Below are 11,532 nucleotides of genomic sequence, written 5' to 3'. Positions count from 1 at the left end.
ATCAATCCCTTTACAGAAGATGACATTTGTAATTAGAGCTAGGAGGAGGATCTGCATTGGTTGATTAAAGGATGTAACTGATAAAGGGGATGCAAGATTTTATATTTTCCCTGCTGACTTCGGCCATGTACACACGTGCAAGATTATTTCACGATCCTTTCCAACGACTAACGAATGCACGATGCATGAACGAGTGCTGTACATACAGCACCGTTCTGCTCTATGTAGAGAGAAGCACCCGACTGCGCTTTCGCCCCCTTCACTTCCATTACGATCGTCCATCGGCTGTGGATCCGCCAGGACGGTTGTTCGGACGATGGATGACAAACGCAAGATTCTCGCCCAATATCGCCCCTGAGCCTATTATCGGAAGAGGTCAATTGCATGTGTGTACCTAGCCTTAAGCTGCGTACACACTGCCAATTTTTGTCGTTGGAAAGGATCTTTCACGATCCTTTCCAACGACAAGGGAGTGCACGATGCATGAACGGTGCTGTACATACAGCACCGTTCATGCTCTATGGAGAGGGGAGGAGGAGAGCGACGGAGCGGCACCCTGCTGCGCGCTCTCCCCTTCACTTTCATTACGATCGGCTGTCGTCCATCGTCCGTGGATCCGGCAGGTCGGTCGTCCGGACGATGGACGACACCGACTGTACACACGGCAGATTTTCGCCCGATAATTGGCCGATGCCGATTATCGGGCGATAAAAATCTGACGTGTGTACGTAGCTTTAGTCAAAGAACTTACAATCAACAATAGTTATCGATTAGCATTGATGTAGCACTGCCTGAAGGACTGTAACAGACAGCTAAATAAAGTACACCAGCTAGATAAGAAGGGAAGATTGTAATATCCACTAAATGGACTCAATGTTTTCTTCAGTAGTCGGCTACTTCCTGAAGATCCAAGAGTGCAGATTAAGCACAGATCTTTAAACATTGTTTCTGAAAAATCTGCAGCTCTCCAATATCTACCAACCTAAAGCTACGTACACACGGCAGATTTTTATCGCCCGATAATCGGCATCGGCCAATTATCGGGCGAAAATCTTCCGTGTGTACAGTCGGTGTCGTCCATCGTCCGGACGACCGACCTGCCGGATCCACGGACGATGGACGACAGCCGATCGTAATGAAAGGGAAGGGGAGAGCGCGCAGCAGGGTGCCGCTCCGTCGCTCTCCCCCCTCCCCTCTCCATAGAGCATGAACGGTGCTGTATGTACAGCATCGTTCATGCATCTTGCAGCCCCTTGTCGTTGGAAAGGATCGTGAAAGATCCTTTCCAACGACAAAAATTGCAAGTGTGTACGCAGCTTTAGTCTTTACATGCACCAGATAGTATTGGCCATACCTTCTAAATGTAATCTTGGTTGCTTTACTGGAATAAGAAGCATTTATATAATAAACTGCAGCAAAAGTGCAACAAGGCCTTAAGATTGAATGCAATTATTAATAAAAAATAAAATAAAAGTATTACAGAATGAATCTCCATCCAAAAGCACTCACAATAAAAATATCAGCACTTAACAAAACCCTCAGCACAAATGTATCAATTACCATCCTAAAAGCATATCCATTTATTTAAATGGATCAAGGAAAGAGATGTTTTATTGGACACCAATCAAAATATTGGCAAGCACAAATAATTTGAAATTGTAACTCAAATTTCTCATTTCCTTTTAAAATAAAATGAGAGGCATTTGGATAGAAACCCCTGAAAAAAGATTTCCCTTTATTTATTGGTTTAAAGGGAATTTGTTAAAGTAAATACCTGCACAAGGAACCTAAGGGAGAAGTTGCTATTCTAACATCTAACAAGTATACTAGATAGGGCAGACATATTAAGCATAGTAAAGAAGGCAAGGTTCAGTGCCCAGTCCAGAATAATAGCAAGGCATCATAACTTTGCACCCTGAGCATCGCAACTGCCATAAAAAAAAAATTGTTTTACTTTATTGCGTAAAAGAGGTACAAAAGAATGGCAAATCTCAGCCTCGTGTGTTCGCCCTGTATTCCATTTGTGTAATTAGCAATTGAGAAAATGGAAGTATGAAGCTTAGCTCTTTAAGGATGTGTTATTGCCATCAAATTGCACATATTCCATGAAGGCCATCGATTTTGAAGGATCTACAGACTAGATTGTTTGGTAATTTTCAGTTTAGACAAAGTGTAAGTAGGTGTAAAAGGAGTTTTTTTTTAATCTTTATATTATTAGTTCTAACTGGTTTGTAGCCAAGAAAATAACACATGAAAAATGGTCAGGTCTATCCTTCACATTTAGCTAACAGAGCTTGCAGATGTGTCTTATTCACTGCAAATGATTAACACGCAAGCTGCCTCACACTGCACGGCTTAAATAGTTGTTTATGTCTAGGGTTTAAGGTAACTAGTACTTTTACTTGCTTCACTCCTGCTTCACTCCAGCTTCTCCATGGGCCAGTGCATTACTCCCATTTGTCCTTCTGAAAACACGCATTCTTTTTTTTTTTCACCCTAAAATTCTGAACTTTAGGTCTGCATTGCGGGGTTTCATGTCAGTACCTAGGACTGCAGCTCAGATCATCTTATGCAGCGGGGGACCAGCTGAACAGTGGAGTTAGTGGGGAAGAGCAGGTCAATGTATTAAAAAAGCAAAAACAATTCACATACAACTTACAAAGTACCCTTAAGCATTTAATTCCAGTCCCACTGCAAAGAAAACTTTTTTTTACCTAACCTTGACTTCAGTTTAAAAGCAACAATTCCTCTTCGAGAACAGCACATGTCTAAAATAAATGTAAAAGACTCATACTAAAGAGGTTTTTATGCTAGGCAGACAAGAATAAAGCATCTACTGGAACCATATATCAAGTCAGTCATGAAAGGTGGTGAAGAACACATCTGCCTGTGGAATTCTGCTCCTACATATAAAAAAAAAACTAGAAGAAAGCACACTTTGGCCTTTTAGATACAAATACTAGCAATTCTTCAAATAGAACTTCTGTAAAGGGTTTAAGTATAAGAAACCACTTGCAGTTCTCTTAAAGACCTGTAGAAAAGATTACATAACTCTCCACTTCTCACCTGGATCTAAAGAAACGATTGGCTGATAAGTGTTCTGATACCCTGACTTGAATCAGAATACATTGTATTCTTCCATTTATGAACGTCACTCAAACTGGATAACTGAAAAACAAAGCAAGCAAAAAGCAGTGATCCTGCCCAAAGCAAGCTCAGGCTTTTATTTTCTAAAGCTGGAATTTGATTCCTAAGGGCAACATGTTTGCTGCAATTGATGCAGATCCAATTCAGGAAGCCACAGTCATGAGTTTTAGTAGACATTACCAGTTTGCACATACAAAATTAAGTCTACTTAAAGGCAAATAGAAAAATGTTTTGAACTTTGAGAAGCACAAAGCTTTCGCCTCATTTTGGAATAGGTTGGAGGCCATATTCTGCTTTGTATGCTTGTCATCCTTTGACTTATAATGTAAGTACATTAGCAAGAGCTGATCTCACTAAACTTTGCTGCCTGGATTTTGTCATAGAGAAGTCTTCTTAATTATCTTGTTAAACTGCATTCACATTAGCCTACATTAGCGATTTATCCATTAGGAGGAATCAACCGTGTGTAACTGGTGCTCTGCTTACCACCAAGCCATAAACAATGTTTAAAATCAGTGTTAATTAACCCCTTCAAAATTGGACATGTGCGGGAAACATTTGCTGTCCAATGACTATGTCCCTAAGTCTGGTATGTAGCAGCTTTCAGTCTGCAACCCTCCACCGTCCCCACATAAAGTGGAAGTTCCATCATGAGTAATCTGGTGGTGTAAATAACTACATACATGTAGTGGTACAGTGCACCTTATAAATTTTGGAGTCTTCTGGAACAACTTCACCAAACCTTGTACAAGTCTATTTAGTTCAGTTTTACCACACAACTACTATGTTCACATGCTCTACTACCCAAAGATTTCTTATCAGGACTCTGAAGTCTCTGTGCCTAATGCCTAGGACCGATAATCCAACAGTTACAACTGAGGACAATTTTTTTGTTATGCAGTATTTCTCAAGCGGGATTCCAGGAAACCCTTATGGTTCATCCAGGGTTTGCTAGGGGTTCCTTGAGTAATGAGCAGTTTGAGACTCTCCTGTCAGTTTAATTGACACCAGTGATCTTTCTGACTATCTGAAAGGGTGACATTCTTCCCACTGACCATCACACTAATGTACTGTTGAGTTGTGAATATAGTAAATATAGCAGGGATTCCCTGAAGGCCTGGAAAATGTTTCAAGGAGTTCCCCCATGGTAAAACTGTTGACAAACACTGCTGTAAGGACTAACAGTATACACTAGGTAATATATGTGAGAAACAGAAACCCCAACGTTCAATATCGATGGAAACGGAGCTTGAAAGCATTGCAAACAGATGTGCAAGCTGGAATTATGAGACGCGGGGAACTATCATATGGTACAGACCACCACTTCTGGGTGAAATACTCAGATCTTACCAAGATATAAAATTGCTTTATAAAGAGGATATATTATTGAAAAAAAACTTTTGGTATTTTTCTAGATTGGTTTCAGAAATTAAAATACCTTGTAAGACACAGCATACAATTACAAAACAAGGGCTTACAGTATCTAGCATACTTGAAATATCTTCAGTTTCCACACAATACTGACATTTCTACAAACCATAAACAACTTGAGAAAGTTCTAAATGGCCATTTTGCATCAGACTGCTATGGTTTTACTTCAATAACTGCAATGCATTTCTGTGCAGAACTGAGAACTGCCTCATACAAAAGTGATCTGTACCTGTTAGGGCAAGAGGATGGTTTCTACATCATTCTTATATTTTGATAAAGGTGCCACTTTTATGGCAGACAACAAATGTGTATTGAAGACTCAGCAATGTTGGAGGTAAACATTTTTTTCTGATATCTGCAAGAAAAGCAATTTGAAAATATAGGCCTAAACTTATCTAAACTTTCAGACTGTCAGGATTGGGTTGTTTACGGGAAGCCTAAAGTTTGGAAACAATGAATACACCCCATATTAAGAAATGTCTGGCAATTAATTGAAAGGCAATCAGTGGGGATGAAGGTGTAAGTATGTATGTACATATGTATCTATATTATATCTATCTATCATAACATACAAGGGTAACGGTCTGTCAATGGAGGTTGAATAGGTCTTGCTTTCACTTCACCTCTCTTACCCTCTGTGTCTGGGTGTAGCTGGATTCATGACCTTGCTGTCAGCTGTCATTACATGTGGCGTGCATCCGATGGTTACATCAGAACTGGTATAGTTATTCCAGGAAAAGCCCACAATATTCCACTGCAAACCACAAATAGAAGCTAACAATATGCCACAGCCAGCCACAATAAAAAGAAAAACAAATCTGATCTAATCTCTAAACTGATTAAGAACAAATCTGAACATTTAAAACTGGATCAGTGGATGAATGTATTGAAAATACATTTACTACAAAGGGGATAGTTTTAGTTGAATAGTAAAATGGACCTAGTATTATGGTTTAGGCTATAAAAAAAAAAAAAAAAAACCTTTTCATTGTCAACCTAAAGGTCACATTCCTAGCAAAATAAATACAGCAGCTTACATAAAGTATTAACAACTCTAAAGATAATGCAGCTCTGACTTTTTTACATTTTTAAAATTAGGAAAAGTTTTTTCATAAAACAAGTAGTCTTACGTTGTGTTAACTAAACTACATCTAGTAACAGCTTCTAGTTCACCATCACACTGGAACCATTACTAGAACCTCGAACATCTATTCAACTAGAAGGGAACACTGACTAAAATTACTGGGAATGTGTGTAATACGTCCACTTTAGCAACTGGAAAGTACTAGATTGTAAGTTTTAGTGCTAGGTTGCTAAATAGGCAACTAAATATAGACATTAAAAGCTAAGAGGCAGCCAAAAATGTAAATGCAGTACAAGATAGGAAAATCTGATATCTTAAAAGTGTAATTCGCAACCTATATTTAGTTTTCACTTTGAGAATACGAGAAAGTAGATTATGGTTCCTAAACCTGGCTAGGCATAAACCTGACACTTGCTCCTTTATGAGCTGGCAGCAGAGCGATCTGTTACTACTGTAGTTGATCTTGGCACCCCCCCCCCCCCCCCTACTGCCCTGGCACTCCATTCCCTTCTCCACATTTACATCTGAAGAACACAGGAAGAAATAGACAATTTATAAAATGTAACCAATTCAAAACTAGAGTTTGTTTTTAATTCTTGCACAATGCACTGAAGACATTCACAATATGACACACGTACACACACACAAAAATTTACAGCAATTGCAACGTCTACCCTGCACTTGCAATTGTCTGCAATGTGATACCTCAGAGATATCAGTACTGGCAGAGACAGAATTGTAATATAAGTATATCAATACTCTGTGGGAGGCTCTAATTTAATTCTACAATTCATCCATGCATAGAATAGGAGCAAAGTGAATGTACATTTTCATCAAGAAACTATTACTTCCAGGTTAAAAGTAAATAAATAACTAGCATAATTCTTCCAATTAAAGACATACACAAAATATACATGTTTTTATAATAATATTTTTATATATATATATATATATATATATATATATATATATATATATATATATATATATATATATATATGAAGCGTGTCAATCTGGAATTTAGTGCTGCACCCTTAAGGCCCATACACGATAGGCATAAGTAGCCCAATAAAAACGGGATGTTCATTGCCAGCAACTATTGGGTTGTTTTCCAATAAAATATGAAATGGCCCATTTCACTGTACATAACTGAGAACTGAAAACAGAAGGTGAGTAGGTGCCATTTTTAGGTGGTAAGACTAGTTGTTCAGGTGATTACATGATTGCAGCACAGTACTGAAATCAATACTGGTTCTATAAAATGTTAAAATGGGCTCGTCTTGTATATTCCAATGAAGAAAGGCCCTGGGCATGGAAATTAAAACAAGGTGTAAAAAGATCTTGTCCCAATTGGCTAGATTAGGGAAAATTGGCCAGGATCATGGAAGGACTCTCAATGCAGGTTTCCTTTAAACATCAGTCTAATGCAGTGCTCTACACCCAGTGACTTGTCTTTACTTCCAGTCTTCTGGTAGCAAAGCATGCCTAGTACCCCTAAAGCTGCGTACACACCTGCAATTTTTCTCGTTGGAAAATCTTTCACGATCCTTTCCAACGAGAAAAGACTGCACGATGCATGAACGATGCTGTACATACAGCACCGTTCATGCTCTATGGAGAGGGGAGGGGGAGAGCGACGGAGCGGCACCCTGCTGCGCGCTCTCCCCTTCCCTTTCATTAGGATCGGTCGTCGTCCATCGTCCATGGATCCGCCAGGACGGTCGTCGGACGATGGACGACGACCGACTGTACACACGGCAGATTTTCGCCCGATAATTGGCCGATACCGATTATCGGGCGAGAAAAATTTGCCGTGTGTACGCAGCTTAAGCATGGTGTGTTTTCACACCTTTTCTTCTGATAAGGATTGTGGATTAAAACAGTCAGGTGCAGACTTATCACAAAGGCAGGATGACCTTTCAATTTCATGATAAACAGCTTAAACAAACTTTTAGTTTTCCCATACCAATTGAAGAAAGTAAAAACCAGAAACTGTTACACTCTAACTAGCATGATATATGATATTTATTTTTATTTCTTCCCATCTCAGAACTTTCCTTTGTTCGTTTAGGATTGTATATGTATTTCTAGGAATTTCCCGCCTTTGCTTTACTATGGGTGGAAAATATTCTGTCATGGGTTTATTGTATGCCTTTATCATTAGACAAAGGTCATATGGAAACAATATTGTCTTCCAAGTACTGTTCTATCTCCTACAGGTTTAAGACTTTCCACAATGAATGAAGCCAAAGTAATATACTATCTGCTTTCCACTCATGTCTACATCCAGCAGGATAATGTTTTGATTTTTTGCTATGGAACAAAACTATTTAGGGCTAAAAGTAGTAGAAGTATGAGTAGGGAAAAAGACCATGTCATTGCAATACTAGTGGGTTTAGAGCAATACAATCTAAGATAAAGGGTGTCAAGCCTAATACAATATAAAACATAGGTACCTAATGCACCGTAGAAACAATGGAAAGATTTCCAAAATCCCTCTGCAGAAAAAAGGGGAAAAAAAAAAAAAAAAACTCAAAAAGACCAAATTTTATATACAAAAAGGCCACAGTTACTCACAATACAAGGACTCGCTCGCTATACAAAAGTCAGACCTGGTTGGCTCTTACATAGGACTGTTTTTTTACCTCCCACAATATTTAAAGAATACCCCTCAAAGAATGTGCTTAGTAACAACAGAAAAAAAAAATTATAAGACCTTAACAAAAATCCCATGTATATGGATACCACAAATAGGCACTAAATTTTCTTTGCTCAAAACCAAACACTGGCAAACACAATGCACCTAAATATGAACAAAAAAGCAGCAAATAAACCTTCACCTATGCAACATATAGCCAGCTCATAGATAAAAGAACTGTTCCTTGGTCCTCCACACACCTCTAAATATTTCAAGGTTTGTTGACATTTTAATCTGATGTGCAAAGAGATAGAAAGCACTTCAATAGCCTTTGTACACATGTGTATGAGGGATCTATACACCCACATAGGTCAGATCTTCAGTTTACCTTTACTGCAATAAGCACAATAAAACTTAAGCTATGTACACACGTGCAGTTATTGTCGTTGGAAAGGATCTTTCACAATCTTTTCCAATGACTAAGGACTGCACGATGCATAAACGAGCTCTGTACATAAAGAACCGTTCTGCTCTATGGAGAGGGAGGGGGAGAACGACGGAACGGCACCCTGCTGTGTGCTCTCACCCTTCCCTTGCATTAGGTTTGTTCGTCGTTCATTTGTCGTCGATCTGCCAGGACAGTCGTTTGGGCGATGGACAACGGGCGCTGTACACACGGCAGATTCTCATCCTAAGAATCGCCCTGAGACGATTAATGGGCGAGAACCATTGGATGTGTGAACCATACATACATACATACACAACAAAAAAAAAAAAAAACATAAAAGATCCTAGGATAACGCAAGCACTTAACAGTACGCTACCTTAGGATGAAGAGCTACAGCTCTGCTTCTGTGGCAACATTTTATTATCTCCATCTTTGACTTCCTCCACCTTCCTCACCATTAACCCATATCATCATGAATTTCCTGTCTGGATTTCACTCAAATACATTTGAAGACCTTCAATGTAATTTCTTTTCAAAAGGTAAAGCCAATTAATCTACAATATTTTGTTTACCAGTACATAAAAATATAAATTAATAATTTCAACACTAACAAAAAGATGCTCTTTGCCCCATCTGACTGCTTTTATTCAGATTGGCGATTGTCTTCTTGTGAGCAGGCAGAGGCAGACAATCATGTAAACATTTTTAGGGAAAAAATATGGCATCTGGTGACAGACACTATGCATTTGCACATACAGGTGACCAGACAATGAAGTTCATAAAATGATCTGCAGCATTCTAACATCTGATGGCCAGCTTTAGTCTATTTCTACATTTTGTGTACACAAGAGCCAAGTTCATTACAGGGCTGAGGACAGGCTGAACAGTTCTGACAACTGGATAATAACAATACATTCCTGGCATGAAATGAGCAGTTTTGTGTAATTAAGGCTCTGCTTCCAAATACCTGGTGTTCACAGTTATTCAGTGGAAAATCCTGCATCCCACTTGTAGGAGCAGAAAATAAGTTTGCTTTAGTATCATAAAATGGGTTTAGACAGGCACTGACTTCACTTTATGGATGGGGCTAGAAGTGCAGACCCATTTCTAAGGCAGTGAGATAACTGCCAGGAATCTGATGAACCTGAGGTCAGCTAACAGGCTCTAGAGAAATTCACAACTCCAGAGTTTCCATGGGAATCCGCCTCAGGGGGAAAACCATTTACAACACTTTCAAAAACTTTTAACTCTTTGGCAGCAAAAATGATGAAATGGTGAAGATCTGAAGAACATGGTCTTAATTTCATGTATAGTGTTCTATCAGGTTACCAGTAAGAAAAATGGCCATAGTACGGTAGATCTTTCCATGACTAATGCGCTGAACTGCCCAACTGAATACATGGAATAAGTATGACAAATAACTTCCAGAGTATTTAATCCTTCTGTATAAAAAATGATACATGCAAAGTCAGGCTTTTAGGACTTTATTCTTGCTCTAAAATAAAGGTTGTCTTATTTGGATGCCTCCTCCTTTGCAAAAATGCTGCGATAAGTCCTATAAAGTGTAGTAAATTCCTCTGCAAGTCATGGAATTCTTCCATAAGATTCCTTTGTGAGGCCCAGTGATGTCAGACAGAAAGCAGCCAAAACCCAGGCGTTGGGAAAACCTTTCTAATTTCCCTACAAAGTGTCTTTTTCTTTATGCAATAGTTTGTTAACAGAAGGGGGGGAAGCCAGGTACCTGGATTTTAAAAATACAACCTAATCTGCTTATATTTTGCCTTCATTGGTTCTCCTTTTGCCACCACCTTCCAAGCCAATTCAGACAGGTGGCTGGTGGAAGGGGCCAGAAGGTTACTGTAAATGGACACCTGAAATTATCAAAGCTTCCTGCCTTATGTGCTCTCACGGCTACTGCAAGCAGTGGGCTAGTCCTTATGAGGAGATAGAGGCATCTAAAACAGCCCTGGTAATGGGCATTCCTAAGCAGACTGCATTTGCATGTAGACTGCCCTAGGTAATGCTTGCATGTGATACCAAGCTTCCATACATGAAAAAACTAAATTAAAGGAAGGCATGGGCAGTTAGGCTGGAAATTAAAAAGCTAGATGAAGTGCTCATCTGCTCATCTGAAATGTACCTCATCTGACTTGCTCCAGCTTCTGATGAACCCTGTAGGAAGCTTACAATGTGCAGGGAAATCAAAACGGGACATTTCAGCACACGAGGGGTGTCCGCACAACCATACAACACAGAATGCAAGGCTGTAATGGAGCTTCAAGAAACCCATAAACCTCTGACAATGGTCAGATTATAACCATTTGTGAATAGATATATTTGCCCAGATACTGGTATAAACATAAATGCTCACTTCATGCAAACAATCACAAACATTTAGAAGGTAGGAACATTAAGGTAGGAAAAAGGCAGACATGGCTTGACATTTATAAGAACATGAGAGACTGGACATTGCTTCACATTTGTAAGAATATGGGTGACTAGACAGTTTTCCAGATATGGCAGTCAGATATGGCTGCTTCTGCTGTAAATGGGCAATGCTCAAAATCTATGAACCTTCAATTTGTTGCACACTTAATTTGATGTATAGAAAAGCAAAAGGATTGCTACCAGGAGTTCAAAGGGTTAGACTACCAAAAAGTGATATTTTCTCTATAGATGGTCAAGTGTTAGCCCCTGGCTTCTTATCTATTGGGTACTCAAGCAATCTCACTACCATCATTTCAGAATCTGTACTTGCCTACCTGGGAGCGCTCCTGTCCAACT

At 39.2% G+C, this 11,532-nt stretch overlaps 1 protein-coding gene across 9 annotated transcripts in view; it reads right to left on the bottom strand.

Moving 5' to 3' along the window:
• Nucleotides 1-11,532, bottom strand: part of MTUS1 (microtubule associated scaffold protein 1) — a 120,123-nt gene that overhangs the window by 8,205 nt on the left and 100,386 nt on the right. The gene's annotated exons all lie outside the window — the stretch shown is intronic.

The sequence above is a fragment of the Pyxicephalus adspersus genome, chromosome 3 (assembly GCF_032062135.1).
Source record: "Pyxicephalus adspersus chromosome 3, UCB_Pads_2.0, whole genome shotgun sequence".
NCBI classification, from domain to species: Eukaryota; Metazoa; Chordata; class Amphibia; order Anura; family Pyxicephalidae; genus Pyxicephalus; species Pyxicephalus adspersus.
Note: the sequence above shows the minus strand (reverse complement) of the source record. Positions and strands in the feature narration are given on the sequence as shown.